Genomic DNA, 17041 nt, shown 5'->3' with positions numbered 1-17041 from the left:
CACATCAGTACAGAGCAGTGTACTTCTCAATTCAATGACCCCTCTGATACAGACTGCCTAAGACTGACCAGTCTGTCTAGCTTAACCCTGTAACAGATGTCATGCGTTGATGCATGGAAACATGACCTGCAGCCGAGGCTGTTATGCTGCATATGAACTGTGTGCAGGAACCCATTGCAACAATGGGCGGAAGCGCAGGCAACAAACAATGCTATGTGATGTAAATTGGACTCAACGTTCCCCTGTAACCGACCATAATACTACTGGTACCTGTGATCTCTGCCCGCTGCCGACCGTAGGTAGCCCGTGATCCGCGTATCCCCGCTGGTAGGGCATCTGCCGCTGATACTTGCCGCTCCACTGGCCTGAAAAATGCTCTTATCTGCGAAGACAAGGGGGGCATGGCAGGGAATAGAAGCGCTCGTACAGTGAACCGTGATGCCGACGGCCCTCAGCTGTCCCTTCCCCACGTCCGGTGCCGCTGAAGTAACGCGCGCAGTTGGAACTGGAAGTGACGTCGTCTCCAGCCCGTCTCGCTTACCTGAACGCTGTAGACCGCTCGTGTCCAGAGGAGCCTAGATGGCCAGTTTAAGAAGGCTGTGGGAACGCAGACTCCTCCCACAAATCCAGGCTTAACTTGTTAGCCTTAAAACATGTTAATATCAAAATCCCACTACAAGCAGCAACACAGATTTTCGTTTCAGTAGAGCAGGGTAAGGCTGGTTGAAACCTCACTCAGATTTTTATTTTTGTCTGTGTCCCTTTTGTAGATTTTACCTTTAGGTCTCTTCTCTTATTTGCTCTCTTTTGGTCTGTTAAATATACCGTTACATTTATTAAGTTATATCTGTTAGAAAAGTACAAAAAGTATATATTTTGATTGTTCCAGAAAGCCATGGAGTTCATAAATACCGTTCTTCTCTGGCACTTGGGACTGTTATCAGTTAGGTTAGGTACTTTTCTGGGCTGTAGATGCCAGTACCAGGATGCCTCTGGTTTTTGCCAAGTCTGAGCTGAAGATGGCACAGGGCATCTTCCGATTGCAAAGTGAATGTGTCTTTCAACTGCCTGTTTGTTTTTTGTGCTTCTGCACAAGAGCATAGGCAGCACATCTGGAAATACTTGTTGAGCAGTAAGATGACCCTGTGTCTTGATGCTGTGCTCATCCTTGCCATTGTGTATTTTTTTTTTTTAGAGGAACTGTCTTCGGTGACCTCAGCTTGTTGGTGGAGCATGGCTTTTTCTCACCCAGTTTCATTACACCTGTACAGCTGATTCTGTTTGATGTAATGATTGTATTTTAGCTTACTTTTGACCTATTTAACCTGTCTGGTATAATTGTTTAATCATGAGCTGGACCATATGCCTGCAAAATCCTTAACTGTGTGCAACTGTACCTGGGAGAATTGATGCTGTTTTTGTGGTTATGCATGTTGTAGGTTGTAAATTAATAAATAAGAACAATTAATTGAATTGTTTTCAAAAACATCCTCACTTCACAATGTTTTTTCAAAACATTTGCACAGTACTTTATGTATGAAGCAAATATGGCTGTTCCATTAAAATATACAATGAAAATAAGTTGTTACGGTTCTTAAAAAAACTTGCATACAGTTGAAGCATTTGCTCAAATTCTCTAACCTCTGCTGCAATGCTCTTCACAATTAGTTAACTGTAAGGGCTATTTGAATTGCATGCACTGGTACTTGGTTTTCCCTATGGTCCTGGCAGATTAACAAACATGGGCAGGATATAGGTAACCCCACAGGAGCAGGATATGGTTGGTGGGTAGGCCAGCAATCAGAAGAATTACTAGGGATAACCATAGTCAAGCATCAAATTCCAAGTGAGAAGCAAACATGTGGTAAGAGATCACACAAGGGGGCATAGCAAAGTCAATGCCCACACTGTGCAAGCAATGTCAAGATATGCAGGGTCTGTTGCAAAAGAAAGTCTGAAAAACAGTAAAAAAGTTGCATCCACATGCCTGCAAATCTTACCTTCAGCAACTTGATCTTTCCCTTAAAGAAGAGTTCAAGGATGTATTTAAATTAATGCTTGCAGTGGGCTACCCCCACACTGCAAGGGTTAAATGCTCATTTTGGCGATAAAAATAAAAAATATATACTTGCCTGATCCTCAGTCCTGCCACAGCCTCTTCTCCCCCAGGCTGTCTAAGGACCTGTGACGTCATGAGGATGCTGAGGGACATACCACAGCCAGATCGGGAAAGAGGAGAGCAGTCACTGCCACAGGATCAAGGAGCCGGTGAGTGTATATTCTTTATAATTACTCCATGACCAAAACAAGCACTTAACCCTTGCAGTGCGGGGGTAACCTACATATGAATAGGAGAGCCCAGGGAGAGCATCAGGAAGCAAACCTGAGGAAGCTGGCATTGAGCTGACCACTCAAAACTCATCTGTACTGTGGATGACCACAAAGCTCTCAGCTGGAAGGATGTACTACAGATAGATGCATAACAATAGTACTACTTTTTTTATATCATCCAGATCACAGTCTTTTTGAAAGTGTTTTAAAAATGAACCTCTAAAAATGCCTCAAAACATAAAAGATAAAAAGTAGATAAAAGTACAACCTGAGAAAATAGAGAAATAAGAAAATGACATTTTTATTTTCAATATTTTTATTAACGATGTTGTCAAAGAACAAAGGAAATCAGTACAATACATTGCTCATAACGCAGGGCTGATGAATATTCCCAGAAAAAGAATAACATATTGGATACGGTCTCGAAAAACATACAAATAAACGAATGAGGGCGAGTGGATCATAGGAGTCGTGATAGACAACTAATGAGTCGCACTTCAGCAAATACATTTTAAACAGTTGCATTAGGGAGGGATAAGCCACTCGTGTAAGAACACACAAAAAAAGGAAAAAAAGGAAAGGGGGAGGGAGTGGGAGGAGAGTAGGGAAGGAAAGGAGAAAGAGGAAGAGAGATACACCTTCTCTTAGAGAAATAAAACAAAAAAAATAGTTTAGGTAAGCCCATAGAAAGAAGTCAATGTATTCTGAGACTTGATGTCACAATATAAAAGACAAATGTACACTACTGAATAGGAGAAAGTGACGATCTTCTCTAATGAATATCTGGAGAAAAAAAAAGACAAGGTCATATTCATTGTTGGAAGAGCAAAAGATCACAGCAGCAGTATAATACTTGTGCTGTGCTTAATGAAGAACTTTGATTTTCAAATGACTAAAGGTTTTCTATTTAGTTTTTGTAGCTTAGCCTACAATGTATGACCTTGTAAGTTTCACTTGAAAAAAAATGTAATGTCACAGGAGCCCATTAACATTAACCAGTTATGGAGTGCATGAGGATCCATCCGCAAACCAAAACCAGATATTGCCTATATGTTCCTTTTACCTTGAGTTAAATGCACCTTTTAGGAAGGTTCTAAATGCAGTAAATGGAATTTTCATTTCATTTTATTGTTTTTCAACTGGGGTTTTATATAACACAACCGTTGCTATCCGACTAAAATCAAAACAGAATTGGATTTGTGCAATAGTAGGATACATTATGTGCGATAGTACTCACTATTTATAGCTCTTTTTTTGTTATACATTTTTAATCCTGCTTCCTTTTATGCAAAACAGCAATGCACAAAACCACAACAGCATGCAGGTGTTTTTTTCATACTATTGTTTGCATTAAAACGTTTCTATACTTTCCTCATTAGTTTTAAAACGGCAGCACGGTGCAGATTTGACTATGGTTTCCTCATTTATGTATAATCATATAAAAATAATAGGATGAAGGATTTCAATCTAAAATGCAAATAGAAAAAAAATGCTTTGAACCTATCGATTCATGTGGCAGGAATCCAAAATATTCTATTTAGAAGTGGCCGCTGTCACCCGTTCAAGTTAATGACCAGGTAAAAGCTGCTGCATCTGTAAGCAGCATTCCACATGTAATCGTGTGTGATATGGTAGATGCATCCAGAAACAGTGATCTATTCCAAACCACATAGAATTCAGATCAAACAAATATATTTTATAGTCACCATGTTTCCAAATAGCTGGCTCCAACTCTCTGAGCTCTGTTTCCCTGAACGTCCTGTCCAGTATAAGATCACAAGAGAGAACACCATCTCCTGCAGCCATCCATCTACTAGCTTATAGAAGGGAAGAACAGTGAGCAGGGGTGTGTCTTGCCTTATTAGCACACTCAAAGGTGGCTCCATGGGAAAGGAGTTACCGTAAAACAGGATATCAGAGCCAGTGGTCAGGTGACCAGCTGATTCTGCAGGAAACTAACACTTCCAAACATCGAGGAGCAGCATCCACTGTGATTTCATCAGATTTTGACATAGCTTAAAAACCTTTTGACTTTAATACCACTTTTAAATTTGCACATAGTTTCTATTTTGGATGCATTAGGCCCCTACAGACTATGGAAGTAACCATTGTAGCAAATGGTGAATACTATATTTTTTTATCTGGTAGCAATGTTCTCTGTTTACAGATATCTACAGCTGACAGTGTAATGTGTTTATACACATAATATAAAAGGAAATGCTTTCTTTGTCTGGACCTTTGTCTGTAAAATCAGCAGAGAATGGCTGATGTTGATTGCATATAAGATTCACTGAATATCTCTTGGTGATACTTCAGTTTAGCTTTTGAATTCAAGCCATGAGCAAATGTATCAAAATATATTTAATTTAGTAACAGTATAGCAATACTGATTTAGTAATAAAGACATAGAATAAAACAATAGATGGATGTGAATAACTGATTCTTTTAACACATTGCTAGAATAAACTTGCTGATTACATTTGGTTATGATCACTTTAACCTTATGTATTGTTTTACTTTCATTTATTATTATTAGTATTATTATTATTTGTAGTAGTAGTAATATTATTTTTATCGCCACTATACAGTATTTATATAGTGCCAACAGTTTGTGCAGTGCTTTTTGAAGTAAAGAAAATAAAGAGTGACAGTACAATTGCAATACAATTCAATACAAGAGGGTTAGGAGGGCACTGCCCACGACAGCTTACAATCTAAAAGGGAGGGGCAAGTGATACAAAAGACAACTGTTGGAGGATTAGTTGATGATGAGAGAAAGAAAATGTAAAGATTTTAAGAAGAGGCTGGATAAGCTTACCCGAACAGATGAGTCTTCCGGGATCACTCAAAGGTAGACAGAGTAGGCGGTAACCAGACAGGTGGAGGCAAAGTATTCCAAAGGATGGAAGAGACTCTAGGGAAGTCCTGGACACGAGCATGGGAGGAGGTGACGAGGGAGCTAGAGAGCAGGAGGTCTTAAAATGAGTGGAGAGGATGGTTTGAGTGATATTTTGAGAAGATGTTGGAGATGTAGCTGGGGGCAGAGTTGTGCATGGCTTTGAATGTTGTTGTTAGTATGGAGGGATTTGCAGAGAAGGTTGATGGACACTGAATGGTTGGTAGAGTGGATAAGTATGGCAGCAGCATTCATGCATGGGGTATGTTGCAATATACATACCACATGCCGCATGAGGCTCCAGGTGAGATTAGGCTCCACATTCCATTGATGCATCTAAGGTGTGGACTCCACCAAATCCATTAATTGTACCTGGAACAACACACACTAAGATGCAAAATAATATTCTTCCATTATTAAAATTGGCAGCAGGAACAAGTTCTATTCTGATGCTTCAGAGAAAGTGCTGTGCCTGGTGTGAAACACATCAGAATAGAACTTGAAATGCTCACTATTTTAAGGAGAGATATTATTTTGCATCTCAGTGTGCAGGGTTCCTGTTGCTGTTACAATCGATTGCTTCAAGGGAGATGCAATAGTCTAGAGAGACAATTAGTAGTTTGCTGGTGTCATTGGTTAGGAAGGGGCATATCTTGGAAATGCTACGTGGTGAGGGCAGCAAGATTAGGACAGTGATTGTATGTGGAGCCAAAAAGAGAGATCAGAGTGCAGGATTACATCTAGCACACTGGCATGAGGGGAAGGACTGATAGAGTGCTAATGTTTATAATGGAAAAGTCAGAGGAGGGGACACAATGAGGAGAAAATATTATGAGCTCAGTTTTGGATGGATTGAGTTTGTGGAAGTGGTGTGACATCTAAACTGATATGTCAGTAAGTAAATTTGTGATGCACGGAGAAGATGTGAGCCGAGGAGTAGAGAGATAGATTTGGGTGTTGTCAGCATAGAGATAGTATTGGAAGCAGCTGACCCAAGGAAGAGGTGTAAATAGAGAATACAATGGGTCTGGGGACAGAGCCTTGGGTGACCCCTGGGAGACCCCTATGGAAAGAGGAAGAGGAGAAGATAGAGACAGCCTCTTACAGTTTACTGAATAGCAGAGCTCAGACTGGGAGAGCCTGGGAGAGCCAGTATAGGGAGCTAGTTAGTTTTACTGCAGTGCTTATGTACTAACAAGGTACATGCTGATAAGCAGATTGAGAGAGAGATGAATGTGCTGATTCTCTTTTCACTGTCCAGTCGCAAGCTGGGGGAGTTACAAGACCTGTAAGTATCAGTGGGCGTGCAGGCGTAATATCAGAGATCCGCCGCTATCTAAAGACTATGACATGGTCTTTCAAGTCTTTCCACCACATGCACCTGAACTATCACCATGAGCCCTGAAGAAGCGACAGCCATAATCTCCCAAACCTGTTGGCTGTACTCTTAAGTCTGGCACTCCTACCTAATCAACACTACCAAATGGGGTATTGGCAGATTACCTCCAGGGGTTAAGCAGCCAAGAGCCATCATAAGGTCAAATCCCCTATTCACCAGTGAGCCCCAGTATTAGAATTCTTGAAATATGAATCCTATCCATTGTTGCCATAGTTACAAAGAATTTAAAAGAATGTATAATGCAATTAAAACAGTATCATTTACAGTACTTGGATATGTTGTTACAAGTGCTCTGATATGGCTTCAATAAATGTATGCTATTCAACCTTACATTTTTAGTTTTGGTTGTACTGACTTGGTAAAGTGCACTTTTTGGAAAAAAAATAATAAATGCACACTTATTCATAAAAATAAAAAAAATGTGCACTAATCATGTTTTGCATTGGAGAGAGTAAAGCATTGTAACCACGATCAGTGGATCATGGGTACAATGCTGTGGCTTCTGCAGATTCTTCCTCTGAGGAGGAACAGTCATGCCAAATTAAAAATAGAGCAGCAGCCTGTGGGAGAAAAACCACGTGATTCAGTTAAGTTGGGGCAGGATGGGGTGGTGGGGTTGCAATGTGACCAGTTTCTTGTGATTGCGTACGCCTCACAAAATACCTCTTGTTACTCATTCACACAAAAAAAGAGAAGTAAAGAAATGCTCTCACTAATAAAAGTCTTATATTACAAAAATAAAAAAGTAAATGTTTCCCAATATAAATACAATGTCACATGATCCAGCAATACAGATCCACATAATGCCCCACTGCCAGATGATGACCCACTGACACAATGACCCACCACCTGGCCCTGTTCAGCCGCCGCTACCCATGTCAAAGGACAAATCTCTGGCTGGTTATGACCATATTTGGTCAACGACATCACCCAAGATCCTTAACCTGTAGGTTTACCAACAGAAGCCAGAGGGTATTTGTCATTTAGCACAGTGGTGTTGTGATAGTGTTTCATACTAACATCAGCCAAGGTTTCGAGCTGGTGAACTGGGCACTTATGATCTGGCCATACATATTGGACAAACTGCACACAGACTGGGTTTGGGTCAAACTCCTGTTCAGCCTGAACCCAAATCTCATCCCTAGTGACTAGTCTTGTATCCGCTGTTTCCTGTAGTTTTCTGCAGGCAGCCTGTAGTGGGTGGGGCCTCCCACAGCTCTGCTCTCTGCCAGGCTATATGTAGCACAGCGATAATGTCACAGCTACTTTTACAAGGTGAAAAATTTGTTTGCAAAATAATTTGGTGCACATAAAATGGATTTATATCCTTTGTTGCTTGAGGCATGTATGTGTACATTAAAGTTTTTGTGCATGGAGTTTAGCGTTAAATGTTAGATTAAAGTGGCATCAAACCAGGGGCGGACTGGGCCGGGGGGCAGGGTGGCAATTGCCCCCCGGGCCTCTCTGCTGCCTTCAAAAACGGCCACTGCCCGCGGCTGTCAAGGGGCTCCCTCCACTACCAGTGTGCTATAATTTTCCTCAACCCATACTCTACCGCGTCTCTTCCAGGTGCACATGCCATGAAGAAAGGGGGTCATGAAAACAGCTGATTCGGATGACTCGGCCCCACTGGAAGTGACACAGTCGAGAAAATGTATAGGATCAAGAAAAATTATAGAACACTGACTTTGACACTCTCCGGCCCCTCCCACTCTCCTCCTGCACCATGGGCCTCTGGGTTGTACTTGCCCCCTGGGCTAAAATTTGCCAGTCAGCCCCTGCATCAAACCCATGCTCTTTATGCATTAAAAATACAATAAAAGACAGTAATGGTTCTCTATTAAGATCTGGTCTCACATATTACTGCATGTACTGCAATTAAAGCTACAAACATAAAATTGTGAAATGCCATTTTGAAAATGCCAGCTAAGATTAAATGTGTTCCAGTTCACAAACCTTCCCTTTTCCCCTATTGTAGAATAATTAGATTTGCCTAATTGACCACCAAGTAACCATTGTTAAAATTAGGAAAAGCATGAATGCTATGCCACTCTTTTATTACTGTCAGGTGAACAGTGTGCTGCATTTGATCTATTGATATGTATAGGGAGTTCTTCAAACCAACGGAGCCTGAGTAAGTATTTTTGAATACATCAATTGAAGATGAATGCATTAGCAGAGACAATGAAAGCAGTGGGATGCCTATAACTTTTTAAAACTAGAAATCTTCTGCTCAGCCTATTGGCTGAGTGCAACTATTTGTTTGTTCAAGTGACATATAACCGGTCCTTTTCACCAGTCAATTAAAACATTTTTGTGTAGATCACACCTAACAGATTCACGCTTGTATGACTCTCAAGCAACATTTTTACACTCTGTCTTGTGTCATTAATTCAGGATGGCGATTGCATCAGCTCGAATTCCATTACCCATTTGTTCTTGACTGATTCAGGACTGGGACTACTTTAGCACAGATTCCATAAGACAATTGCTATATCTAGTTGTGACAAACAGTTTTTACTCCTAGAAGCTAAGAAGTGGTTAGATTTAGAGACTATGTTGCTGCAGTCCTTGAGGTTGTAAATAACAATAGTAATATAAAACAACAAAATTGTCCCAAAAAAAGCTTTTTTAATGAAACATAATCATTATTGTATGTATATGTTGCTCACTACTATTATTACTTAACAACAAGTAGCATGTCTTTAAACTGGGTCCTTAGGGGCATAGACTTACAATTGAATTTCAACTGAATTTCAGATACCTTCTGGTGCTTGGAAGTGCCTAAGTTAGTTTTTAAATAGAGTCCCTGAGATCCTGGGCCCAGACTATTCATAGGTCCTTAACCTATCTTCAAGTCAAAAATACACCTAATACGTAACTAGACTCTTTGTCATTTCAAGTGAGTTTGTATTCCATTTTTAAGTTTTGAACTAGCTGTTACCTTTATTAGCCAGAATAGCCTCTTCTGTGCCTCCCCCCCCCACACACACACATACACACACACTGAATTGGTTTCACTGTGTTACTGGGGCCTGATTTGTACTTTCTTACATTCTTCTTACATGGCTTGACTTTTACTTTGTTACTAGGGCCATTTTTAAATTTTTTTGTAAGGATCAAAATTATACCAAGAGCTATTCCATATCCAATAGGAGTGCCTTTACTGACCAATAGACAGTGGAATAGCAGTTGGCGGGGTTAGCCATATGTCAGAGGAAGTTAGGCCCAGTAACAAAGGAAAATCAAATAATCAAATTAGAGAAGGGTACAGAAAAGGCTTGTCTAGTAATATAGTTAAAGTATTGACAAATTAATTGGGGGGGTGGGCTTTGTGCAGGTAGGGTAAGAGATTGTTACCTTATCCACTTTTCAGGCCAGTCAGGGTCACTTTAAATGGCCATATCAGCTGAGGTGTCCTGGGGTGATGGAGGCTGCAAGCGGTTGATTCTTAGATGCAATGCTAGCTCTGAGGTAGGAGGATCACTGTGAGTTATACTCTACAGATGTGCTGTACCCCAAAAACAAGCATTGATATTTAATTAATATATGTAATTAATTGAAAAAAGTGGCAAAATAAACTAAGAGGGTTATTCACTTAAGAGCCGAAGGATTTAGCCAAACCTTTGGCTAATCCTTCGGCTCACTTCGGCTGCAGAAACCCTTTGGTTCAGCTGAACTGAAGGATTGCTGTACCCGATATTCTCAATAGCGCGTACAGCAGCTGAAGTAAACAGCCAAATGCAGCCGAGCTGAATAAACATGCCATGCAAAGCCAAAAAAACAGCTGGAGCAGGGAGAATGGTCCGCCAAGTGGACTGTATCCCTGCAATGTTGTTAAAAAAGAGAATGAAAAAAAAATGCATGGGGTTCCCTTTCCCAATTCATACACAGCCATGTAGGTCTGGCAGGAATGTTAGGGTGGACCCCAACACCAAAAAAATTAATAATAAATGTAGGGCCCCCCCTAAAATTCCATACTAGACCCTTAATCTGTGCAGTGACCTGGCAGAGAAATAAAGGGGGGACGAGCGAGCCCCCCCCCCCAGCACCATACCAGGTCACATGCCCTCAATATTGGGTGGGTGCTCCCCTTGGAAGACCACCTGGAAAAGTACCTTGTCCACATGTCAATGAGGACAAGGGCCTCTTCCCCACAACCAAGGGCGCAGTGGTTGTGGGGGTCTGCAGGTAGGGGGATTATCTGCATCTGGGTGCCCCCTTTTGTAAAGGGAGCACCCAGATGCCGCCCCCCCCCCCTTGTGAATGAATAAGGGGTAGTTGTTACCCCTACTCATTCACCAAATAGTACACAAAAAAGTAAATAAACACACCACACTTTGAAAAAGTCCTTTATTTGAACAAAAAACAAAAGCCAGTTTTCCAAAGGTCAATCATGTTGTCCAGTGATGTAGATCCTCATCAATCATGCTGAATGAAGCTCGCTAAAATAAAAAGTCCCGCTGCCAGCCGACCCATCCACTGCCACGGAACACTTGACAGCTCTAGACAGTATGTAACCAAAGGAGCAGAGCGAGTCATGATGTCACAACTTGCTCTGCCCATTTGTTTTCATTATGTGCCAGCTCACTGTCCTTAAATGGCATGCAAGCAAATGGGCAGAGCAAGTCCCGTGGCATCACTGTCTTGTTGAAGGCATGTGTCCTGGTAAGGTGCAGGGAGGAGGGGCGCTCACTTGTCTTCCCTCCTGCCTTTTTTTTCTTTTTTTTTGGTGTTGGGTCCCCCTAAAATTCTGGTATAATTTGGGAGGGAGACCCAACACTGGTTTTTGTTTTTTGTTTTATTTACATTGACAGTTTACCTTTTGCTTCGTTACCTCGTAGGTAGTGCATAGAATGATCATGAGACCCCACAGAGCCCTGATTAAATCAGGGCTTTGTAGGGTCTCCCCACGGCTCTGTGGGGTTTCACCAAGACTGGTGAAACAGAGCCCCCACAGAGCCATGCTGAGACCCCCACAGAGCCCTAGTTTAACCAGGGCTCTTTGGGGTCTCAACCTAAACATTTATCCATTGACTGAACGCCGAGCAATTGAATCTCCCTCGCTTTTAAGGAGGGAGCCGGCGGCCGTGAGCAGAGCGTGACGTCACTCCATGACGTCTGAGCTGAAGGAGGGCCCGGGATCTGCGGCCCAGACGCTGCAGCTGGGAATGTCCGTGACAGTACCCCCTCCCCAAAGAACCCCTACCAGGGGTTCTGGGGGGAGCCGGCTTCAGCGGATACCTCAAATGGAATTGACGGACGAGCCGAGGAGCATGTACGTCTCCCGCCTTTTCCCAAGTGTCCTCCTGAGGACCGTAGTTCTTCCAGCGGATGAGGTACTGCAACAAATTCCTGCTCCTCCTAGAGTCCAGAATTTGTTGAACCTCGAACTCCTCAACCCCCTCCACCTCAATAGGCGGAAGAGCTGGAGGCACCCTGTTGGGAAAGATGTTTTACTGAAGGTTCTGGTGATCCGTGTAAATAGTGACAGGGTTTTGAGCACCCTCCAGTAGATGCCGCCGGGTTTCCAGGGCATGTTTTACAGCGAGTAATTCCTTCTCCGTGCGTGACGTCACTCCGTGACGTCTGAGCTGAAGGAGGGCCCGGGATCTGCGGCCCAGACGCTGCAGCTGGGAATGTCCGTGACACAAACCGAATGCTGAATTCTCTCTCTGTTCGGCCCCTTCCTGCCATTCACCTGGATTGGCCGAGGCAAATGGGCTCCTCCCTTCCATTCAGTCGAACATGCTGAGGCTGCTCGACCGACATGAATTGAGCCAAATGCAGTCAATGTACGGCTAAAAATAGCCTGCTGCAGTGAATAGCCAAGGAGGCTTTGGCTCACTTCAGTTCGGGTTGGTTTGGCAGCTAAGTGAATAAATGTCACCCAGTCAGGTGACCTGTCTGACATTGTACACAAAATTGCAAATCACCACACGAACTAGGACACCACACCCCCAAGTATACAGAATACAAAAACAAAAATAGAGAAATGGGGCTTTAAAAGTGTCATCTATAAAATGCAAGGAGACCCAGTTCAAAATTGCACATACAAGTCGCTTAATGTATAAAAATATATATATTCTTTATTAAAATACTTAACAAAGATGACAGATTAGTGATATCATTAAATGGTACAAAACCTCCCTGGATCACATATAGATACATACTGTGTATATGACAATAACTTATTAACATATATCTCCTTAAATATCTCTTTATATAATTGCATAAATAAATTCATCCATAAATGTTCAGTAGATCTATGATGTGTCCAGTTTTCGACGCATTTCGCTCAAGACTTCATCAGGAAAATACGGAGGTGCCTATAATAATCATAAGGATCTTGTAATCAATACATCAATATTTGTACATTTCCAAAATATTATTAAACATTTAAAATTAAGGTTCCACATTACATGAAAAGATCAATCATAGATAAATACCATTAATTGAATCTCTGTCCTACTGACATGCGTCCCTACTGCCGGAGAGCCAACCCAAACAACCCGGGAGGTAAGGGAAGTAGCTGACCATGTGGGCCAACAAATGGGGAAGAAGGTACGCCTGTCCATGATGTGTCCTTCAAACAGTTACTGGATGCGTTCTGGAAGTCATAAATATTCCACATTACATGAAAAGATCAATCATAGATAAATACCATTAATAGAATCTCTGTCCTACTGACATGCGCCCCTACTGCCGGAGAGTCAACCCAAACAACCCGGGAGGTAAGGGAAGTAGGGGACCATGTGGGCCAATAAATGGGGAAGAAGGTATGCCTGTCCATGATGTGTCCTTCAAACAGTTACTGTATGCGTTCTGGAAGTCATAAATATATATATATGGTTGGAAAGACAGTAAATCCCAAACTGCCATTGCTCTCGCATTTATTACTTTACTTTATATTTATGCAGTGGGCTAACTATTATCATAAAGGGGTATCAAAGCATATTCCTTCCATTAGAGGCCATAGGGACATGCAATTAAGGTGACTCAAAAGAGTCTCCTAATTTACTAATATACATATGTATATATGTTCTATAGACTTCTCTCTGTGTCCTAACACTCACACAGACACACAGAACTATGACTCATCCTGCTGTCCCTCCACAGAGCAGAGAGGGGAGGCGGAGGAGTGGGGAAACAGCTGATTGCCTTTTAGAGATAAGAAACCCGACCCTGTGAGAGAGACGGATTGAAGATATTGTGGAGGGAATTTTCAACTTCTAGGCCTCTGGCCTGTAAAAGAATCTATAAAATAAAGTATGAAATACAGCTCTGTGACTCCTAAGAATGCACACACATGTACATCCCCATTGACACCAAAACTCAAAATCACTTACAAAGGTGGAAATGTCCTTTAAGCTGCAACGTGACACAGGAAAGAACTGCAGGGCAGACTGTGTTGAGTGCAGAGAGTATGAGCGCTACGAGGGACTGCTGGGTAGAGGTGCAGGAGAGACTGCACTGCAGAGATGGGGGGGGGGGGGGTAAGGGGCAGTCTGCCAGGTTGCAAAGGAGCCTGCTATGTGCAGAGTGAGCTGAGAGCATCTGAGCTGCCTACTATACTGCTGAATACTGAGCCCCTTCCTCTAGAGTGGGACTTCTTGCTGGGAACACTTCCTTCCACAAACTATTTTCCATCACAGCAGAGAGACCATAGAGCCTACTTTTCATCTACTGCAGTGTGACCAAGATAGTGGAGAAACTGCCCCACCCACCTTCCCCCTGTATACAATAGCGACCATCAGGGACAGATAGCTGAGCAGAGGATGCCTACACAGTGGTAAGAGGTATTATGGCCACCAGTATGTGTGCTAATCTTGTTTGACCCCTTCCATTTGGTGGCATGACACATTACGGAGCTATTAAAGTCACTCCTAGCTAGCAGATTGATTGGTTACTGGTCTGTTAAAAACACTTCAAACCCATATGAAGTCTTTCAGTAGCAACAATCTGTGCTTTCTACAAATATTTGAGAAGAAGGGGGAGGAAGATCTGTAAACTATGCTTTTCACAGGAAGCAAAGTTTTAAGGTACTTTCCCACCAGCAACATAAACAGCAGCTTGTGAATGGGTCACTGAGTGATATTTTACTAACAAGTTCAAAGGAGAAGGATAAACCTATAGGTGAGCTAAAATAAAAACTTTTATGATAAAGATACAAGGGACTGCTTCAATGCTTTTGTGGTAGACTGACAGCTGTATGGCCTTTCCCAGCCTGGTTGTTGACAGAGGTAGTGTACAAAATTGCGTATCTTTGTTAGTAAATAATCCAAATGAACAATACAGAGTTTAAGGATTATTACTGCACGAAACCCAAGTGCCCTTGAAGTGGAATCATAATAACGGGCTCTAATGCATTATTCAGAAACGATACTCTGTCATTCATACAAGAGTGAAATGCTACCTCCGATCTGCAATACTAATTTGTTGGTTTCTTTCACAAGGCCGTGACCACATGTTTGGCATTGAAAGAGTTTGTGGTCTACTTTGATAGTGAGAAACACAAGAACAATCAATTAATTTGAATATTAATTACCTGCAATTAATGTGTCCTGCCTCATGCTTTGAAAAGAAGCAAATTACTTGGAGAAAGACTAATTAAGATGATGTAATTTTGTCCATAGAGCATAATTCATTCACTGTCAGACAGATCATCTAATTAGAGGATCTCATTAATTAATGTCTCGTGAAATTGACTGATAAAATGCCTCAATGAATGCCAGCTAAAATTCTGGGGGAATTAGTAATATGGTCCTTTCCTCCCACTCATCAATATATCAGCAAAGAGATATACACATACTAATTCCAGCATGAAACAGCAGTTTGCCTAATCCAGTTTGTGTAATCTGAAGATGGTGAAATATTCAATATGATATATTTAAATATGTAGTTGGAGATTGCAGCATACCAAAGTAATTCGATTACGGGGGCTAATCGCATAGAGGGGAAATTATGTTTAACATAACTGTGATTAAAAGTGTAGCTGATTCCCAAAAACAATACGAGCCAAAACTGGTGGCTACCACAGAGAATGACAAAATACATGGCGAAGTGTACCTTTATTGTATGATAATCCACATTTTTACATTAAGCACATTTTACAAACCAATATAGCTATTCTGCAAAGTGTTCAGTATGTACCACCATAAATAATGTATATATATATAAATGCAATTTTATAATACTAGCAAAAGTGTGCCCATTCCAGAATAGGCAAGGTTGGGAATGGTAGGACATTGGCAGCTGGTGGCAAGTGTGGTGATGGCAATGGAGGTGACCTGCATGCGCAGCTGTCATGATGATTTGGCATGCCAATAAGTTGGTACAGGTGGAGCATGCAGGAGTGCTGGTGGGTGTTGAGAGCACAAGTGTTGAGAGTAAGGATGGGTGAGTGGGATTGGCATGGAGGTGTGTGCAGGCACAGAGTGGAATGAGTGGGTTGGGAAAGGGGTGTGGTGCTTGTGGAGTAGCGAGGGTTGGGGTGTGATGCTTGAAGCTTAGTGAGATGGTGGGTGGGAGAGGTGTAAGTCGGATTTATTGGTGGCAGAACAGTGAGTACTGAGCACAGAGTGTATGTAGTTCTGGTAGAGTGGTGGTGGTCGTGGGGGGTTTCTGGCAGAGTGGTGAGAAGGGGGGTTTGAGCTGGCAGTAGACTTACAGAACTTCCTTCCTTTTGTCATCTTCCTCTTTCACTGTAGCAGTATGCTGGGGGTTCCTCACGGACTGGTGAGAGGACTGGCATAGAAAGGGGTGCTGCTAGTAGTTCTCAAAGTACACCTGTCTCTCTTCCTAGGTCAGCTAAATTTCGCCCTCCCCCTCACCCCCGACTATAGCAGCAGCTGTACATAGAACCATTCCACCCAGCCCTGCAGCAGCTTCTGCAAAAATGATGTCAGACATATGCTGGCAAGATCATGCACATGTGCAGTAGCAGCACATGTGCATAACTCATCACCATATTGATAGAATCATTGAGGGAACAGGGGACTTATACATCAGCTGGCATGTGCAGGCACATGCAACTGCCACGCATGTGCTGTGAGGTAAGCAATATGGTGTTGGTATACCGAGTGACAATGTTTACATGACAGTGCGCATGCATGTGGATATTCACATACATTGGGGTCTATTCACAAAGCTGCCGAAGGATCTGGCCGTAGCTTCGGCCGATCCTTCGGCTGGCTTCGGCCCCAGGACCCCTTCGGTTCAGGAGAACCGAGGGGGTGCTGTACGGGCTATTCACAATAGCCCGTACAGCTCCCGATCACGGCCGAGCAGCTCAGTCGAGCACTGAGCCGTGCTGAAAGCCGAAGCTGGCCGAGCGGCCGGCCATTGGCCGGCCGACAGCCTGCTTCTGACGGCTGGGCGGAGCCAGCCGTGATCTTACGGCTGGCTCCGGCCAC

The sequence above is a fragment of the Nanorana parkeri genome, unplaced genomic scaffold, assembly GCF_000935625.1.
Source record: "Nanorana parkeri isolate BGI_ZX_2015 unplaced genomic scaffold, ASM93562v1 scaffold121, whole genome shotgun sequence".
NCBI lineage: Eukaryota > Metazoa > Chordata > Amphibia > Anura > Dicroglossidae > Nanorana > Nanorana parkeri.
The sequence above is the reverse complement of the archived record's forward strand: the minus strand, read 5'-3'. Positions refer to the sequence as shown.